Below are 6,368 nucleotides of genomic sequence, written 5' to 3' on the forward strand. Positions count from 1 at the left end.
CAACTTTTTATTTTCACTTTTTGCAAGCACTGGAGTTTGTGAACTTTATTATGCTAAAATACACATGAAAATCAATGAGAAAAATCAAATGAGCTTTGTTAAGCTCGAACTCTCTGTTATTCTAGACAGAGCACAGCTGGAAATCCTTTGAGCTTTGCTGGCTATTCCTCTGGAATAAGAATATGCCCCCCCCCCCCGCATTCTCTTCACTGTTGCTATGTGCCTCTGAATCGTGGATACTAGACTCTCTCCTCTGAGCAACAGGCAAACAGACATGGCTCAATGTAAGCCTAAATGCTGCTAGCATCACACAGCTGCAAAACTCTGTTTTGCAACCCTTTCTTCATACACTGCCTGCTTAACCAGCCGCAGCTGAGGTTACCTATCGCATTAATGGGATTGTGTGTAGAAAGAAGACATGAGATGCAGGGGAAATAAAATAGTGAGAGGAATGATTCCTTGCAAAAAGGAAGATTTCTTCATATCTTGCATGTGTTTTGTGGTACTAAAATATTTCCCTGTAGAGGAAAACTTTATATCGACCAGTAAGCATATACTTCAAAAAACAAAAGCAAGAAGCAACAAAAAATCTTTAACCTGACAGACAACTGCCTAGAAGCAACCGTATGAAAATACCCTCACAAAGCAGAAAGTGAAAAAAAGCTGGTAAGCATATCTCAAAGGGCAGCTCTCCTGAATTGCCTGTGTTTCCTACATACTTATGTCGCTAGCTCTACAGCAAAACTTCCAGGAGGAAAGGAAACTTTTAATATAACTTTCCAAAATGAATGTGGCTATTACTTACTATTTCAGGAGATGTTTTCAATGTCTATAATGATGCTGAGATTTTTTATTTTCATATTCCTTCCCCATTTCCCCACAACTGCTTCAGTGAGGTATTACCTCTCTTTCCCTTCAGGTTTTTATTCTTAGTATAGTTTGATAAGCTTTACATTTCAGCATTTATTGCATTTGTATTATAATTTTTTGTTTGTAAACAAAATGGATTTTACAGTATTTTGCATTTTAATTTAAAATACCATGACTGCCTATCAAACTTTTAAAATTTACTTTGAAAGTATGTCGAAATTAGCATTTGTATTTAACACTTCACTGTGCTGGTAATAATCAGTGGAACAAAATGGTAAACCACAGAAATTCATCTTTTATGGCTGGATAATTCCATCAGGAGGGAACAAAAATAGGTTGTTCTCTTCTTTAATAGGCTTTGAGATGCATCTGTCTTACAATAGACATCAAACCTCACCAGCCATATTAAAAATTATTTATATTGTCATGAGTTAGTTCTTTGAAATATGGCTTTTAGAGACCATAAAATAGTTTGTTTGTTTGTTTGTTTTTCTTCCTTACAGGAAATTTTCGACCTTAACAGACTGTATAGGATATGATTTAAATATTGGAAATGCCAAGATAAATTTGTAATAATTAGTTTCATTAATTCAGATAAATATTATCGTTGTAAGATTAGTAGGGAAGTAGGGGAGGTAATCCTAATAATAATAATAAATAATGAAGTAGTGTAAATAGATTTAAACTATCTGAATTTTCGTAAACCAGAGCATGAGGAAAGGAGAGTTTGGGGCTGTATTGCACCTTTATGAACACTGTCTTGTTTCTGCAATTCATGGATGTTCTAAAGCTGAGTATTAGTAGTGAATAAGGCTCAGAAAATATTTGTCTCAGTGTGAAGCATTTTCAGCCCAGAAATGCTATCTTTCAAAGATATATGTAAACTCAGCATTATGTATCAACATCTTTGGAATAACCATATAGCTAAATATTGATTATGGCTCTAGATCTCATCTTTGAAATGAATGTCTTGATATAGAACAATCTGTGAAGTCAGAGATCAAAAATGCATCTTCTCTTGTATTTTTTCATTTGAGAAATTAGAGCATGAAAAGAAAAGGAGAATGTCAGGGATAGAGGGCAGAAACAAGATTGTTGCTTCTACAGAAAATACATAGGAGGTGTACTATGCATAAAGAGGTATTGAAGAGCCTCACTCAGCTCCTCGTAAAGTCCCATGACCACACCAGATGGGGTTAGAGATGGGATGAAATTCAAGATAATCTAGCCAATGTACCTGTTGATTCATTACTATTATGAGTGATTCTTCATATTCATCTTTAAACTCTAGATGATTGTAATTTTCCATTTCTGTCCATGACACCTTTCTAAAATTGTTTTTCTCTTGTCTCTGATGTTTCTGTTTAAAATATCACCTGACTGTCCATAGTTGTATATTGTCTCTTTTAAGCATGTAGTAAATCCAAGTCATCTTTCAAATTGGATATCATTGCAAAGGTTTTTCCTTGTCATACTTTTCAAAAATAGGCTTTTCTGTATAATTCTTAGTCTGTAATTATAATCTGTAAATTGTGTTTAATATTCTGTTTCAACTCCCAAATTGAAATTATTAATAGAAATATTAAATATTGTTAATTAATTCAACAGCCCAACAAGATTACAGCTTCAGAAAGGCCAGAATTCAGTAAGGAATGAGCATTTGTTTGTTTTCTCAAGACCTCAGTAATGCTGGCTTTCAATACAGCAAGGCCTGATCCCCTATTGGCACTTGTATCACTACAAATTCAAACTGAATTGGCAATCTTAGTAGTGACTTTCCTATGCTGTTATATAGTAACATGGCACAGGATTTGGCATTGAAGATCAGAGTCTCCTGAGCCTCAAACTGGGGCTTTCTGTAAGGGTGAAGAAAAGGGACTGCTTTCTCAGAAAGACCTTAGGTTAGTGATTATTCAACCAAGCTACATGAGCTCTGTCAGTTGATGGAGACCAGGAAGTGAATTTCTCTCCTACACTGTTGATCCAGGCTAAATATAGATTGGCTTTGTCATGGAATAAAAAAAAAAAAAAAAAAAGCCAGGTTACTGGCAACACAGGGCTATGATGTTAAGTAAATCTCCTATTCTTCTGCCTTTTTGTCTTCCTCATTTCCCCTCTCCTCATGCAGCTTATGCCAGCAGAGATTGTTTTGTGAGTCTTTAAATTCAGTTTGGTTTGATCACTTCTTTGCAAACCTATTCCAGGCACTTGGCTGATGACAGTCATGAATTGTTGACTGTGAAATGGTTTAATCTCTAAACATAGCCTCTCTAGAACTGTTGGTTTTGGAAACGATTTTTAGTACAACAGATGACTAGGGAAGATAAGAGCCATTTTATGCAAAGTTCTCCTTTATTACACACCTCTTAAATATTTGTTCTCAAATATTACATCTGATGCCAAGTCCTCTATGACACTTTGTTGCTGCTGTTCAAGAGAAATACTGTTATAGATGAAATCAAATGGAAGAAAATGTGATATCTGCTATTTATTTGAAAGAAGAAGAAGGAAAAAAATGCCTCTGAAATGAACTAATTCATTTCTAGCTTGAGAGGGAAATTTTAATATTTTGTTTGTTTGATTGATTTTTCATCTCTGAGAGGCAAGGGAACATGGCATATAAAAGTCAATAGCAGCTTCCTTGGAGACTCCGGTATCTTTCAGGTACAATAGATTGAATATTTTCTAAATTGAATGGTTTTCGTCACATTAGAAGGACCAGTCAACAATACAGAATTGAGACTATACCTGTAGGGAGCCATTTTAGAAAAATGTGCAGAAAAACTGTTAATGCATGAGTCTGAGAGTTGGTAATGCATGTTATGGAGGAGAATCTAACATCAAGTTTTTAGGTACAAGTGGCTAGCCAAGAACTCAGGTACAGTGTGGGGCCCATTTCTAGCACTGAACTCATGACTCATGAAATATATATTCTTCTATACATTTTGAAAATGTTAAAACGTAAAATATGGAGAGGGGGTTGGTTTTTTTTTGTTGTTTTTAACATTTGAATAACTGCGTACTCCTTATAAGATGCCTTATAATATGGTTGACATATGAGCTTGTTTAATACCACTGAGATGTGCGCATAATCAACTCAATGACTTTTAAAATTGCTAGTAATTTTTGATGCCTTGCCTGAGCTCCTTAAGAGAGATTCATTTCTTTAGAGAGAAGTATGCATTTCCTTCTTCCCAGAAAATTAGATCTTTATTGAAAAACCTAATTTAGAAAAACCCAATAATTTCTTAAGAATAAACTGTTGATATTGCAAACCCATTGCATTCTATGTACTTTATAAATCTAGTGAAACAGATGATTTAGGTATAATATATTTTTTTTAGATAGAAGGATACATTTTCCATAATAACAGCTGTTTGAGATCACAGCTTCTACCATAATACAGAATCAAATTAAATATAACAACTTGTATGAAGAGCCATAGCTTCTTCTATTGTCAATAATCTTTGTAATTAAACATTGCTTTTATATTGAAAGACTAATATTATTTTTTTTAAGTTGCTTCTTCTTAATTCCAGGATTATTTTGCTGTGGCTTGCTGCACTTAGCTGTTAAAATCAAGGGAACATGGTGAACTGTACATCAAATAAGAAAAAAAAAAAACAACAAACCACACTGATCACCTTGTGAACTTTTCCATGCATCAATATTCTACTGGATCAAAAAGTAAATGTGATTGCTGTTTTCAGTTTCAGAAACTCGTTTGACTCCATGACCAATCCAAATATGACTAGTAAATAAATTCATGGGAAATTTACTTGTTAGAAGAAATCACTGCAATGTGGTTTTGATTCATAATATGAAATGGAAATATTAACATTTATTAACAATAAAAAATAAGTGGAAAACATTTGTTGCATTTAATTTAGCATTTCAGAGTGTGTTGCAACTGCTGATACTGGTTTAAATCGACTTTCAGATAATGGCATTAGAAAACTACTTAATTCTGATTACAAAATGAGAAACTTTACAGTCTAATGAATTTTTAATAAAGCTTCTGTGTATCATTGTATGGGCTTGCTCCTTAACGCATGAGATGGAGATAACATTCCATTTGTTTCCTTGTTTCAGGGAAATGATAATAAATCATCCAAATATTTACATTTCCACATTACTCTCCTAAGATTGAGCTCTTGAACACGTAGGACCAAATTCTTCTCTTAGACCTCTATATTTAAGAATTTGATTCATGTCGTCTTACTTTGTTCTTCAGAAAAACATGTTCATTTCCTAAACCACAGGCATAAAATGTCAAAGAGTACTAAATAGTTAGAGTGGACTTAGATGTCTCAACATCACCTGTCTAAAAGATAGGTATGTAGTAGTTTGTTTCAGTTGACTGAAAACAGTGAAACAAACTATCTTTCCTTGTATTAACAATGAAAGATAAAGAACAATTAATCTGTTATATATATATATATATATATATATATATACACATATATATAATCTTTTATATACCGCTTCTAACTCACTTGGTATGTTTTGAATTGCATTAAAAAGCAGGGTATCTATTTCTAGATATTGGAAGTGAGAGGAGTAGGATACTGTGAGCTATGAAAAAAATAAATAAGTAAAGCTTCATGTCCTCTCCCTACTCAGGTACCCATGGTGAAACCAGTTAAAATATATTGCTCTGGGGGGACTTTTTAGAAAAGTATAGAGAATGCATATTTGATATTTGACTTCATTATTTTACTCAGGTCTGTTTCAGAAGGTAAAACATTGCTACTGTTACTGATAACACTAACAGTCACAAGTATTGAATTACAAATCTGTACCTTTATGATATGGTTCTGGGGGAGTTGTCTATTTATTACTCAAACCTGTTATTTTTTTGTGTTATAACCACAAGGAAACCATAAAGTCTGCTTAATATTTACTTAAAGAAGATAAAGCTATTGCTTTTGCTCTTGCTTTATGGTTTCTGGGCCCTTGCATTTCTATTCCAAAACTGTTTTAAATGTGAAAGTACTCAATGCTCAGCAAAGAAATTAATTAAAGGGAATGTAAATATAGCTAAGGTTTCTTCTCCCTTTTCCTATCTTGCCCTACTGAATTTTTGTCTTGCCTTTATTTCAAGGTTTATTATCAAGGTTATTTATGCTGACTGAATGTCTGTGAACTCTGATGTTTGATAATTCTGAGAATTCTGGTTGATGGGTTGATGTTACGGAGTTATTTTTATGATTTTTTTTTTCTTTCTGTTAACATCTATCTAATAGAAATGTTTTAAGTGTAACAGGATGATGCAAGATCTTATTTTCTGTTGCTGAGAGAATATAGTAGGAGAAAGTAATACCTGAAGGCTATTTTTCCCTTATGCCTGCAGTAAAGGAGATTAGAATAATATAAAATTAATCGGACACCAGAAAAAGGGCATTAGAGAAGGGGTCAGAAAGGCACAGAGGAAGGTTTAGGAAGAAAACAAGAAAAATACAGAATGACTTTCCTAGAAGTGTAGATGAGGGTGATCC

At 33.5% G+C, this 6,368-nt stretch overlaps 1 long non-coding RNA gene across 1 annotated transcript; it reads left to right on the forward strand.

Moving 5' to 3' along the window:
• Positions 1–241: 241 nt before the first annotated feature.
• LOC121069068 lies at positions 242–4,501 on the forward strand. Its single transcript, XR_005819224.1, has 3 exons — positions 242–284; positions 3,473–3,534; positions 4,410–4,501. It is a non-coding gene; the product is annotated as an uncharacterized LOC121069068 (long non-coding RNA).
• The last annotated feature ends 1,867 nt before the right edge of the window (positions 4,502–6,368 follow it).

The sequence above is a fragment of the Cygnus olor genome, chromosome 4 (genome assembly GCF_009769625.2).
Source record: "Cygnus olor isolate bCygOlo1 chromosome 4, bCygOlo1.pri.v2, whole genome shotgun sequence".
NCBI classification, from domain to species: Eukaryota; Metazoa; Chordata; class Aves; order Anseriformes; family Anatidae; genus Cygnus; species Cygnus olor.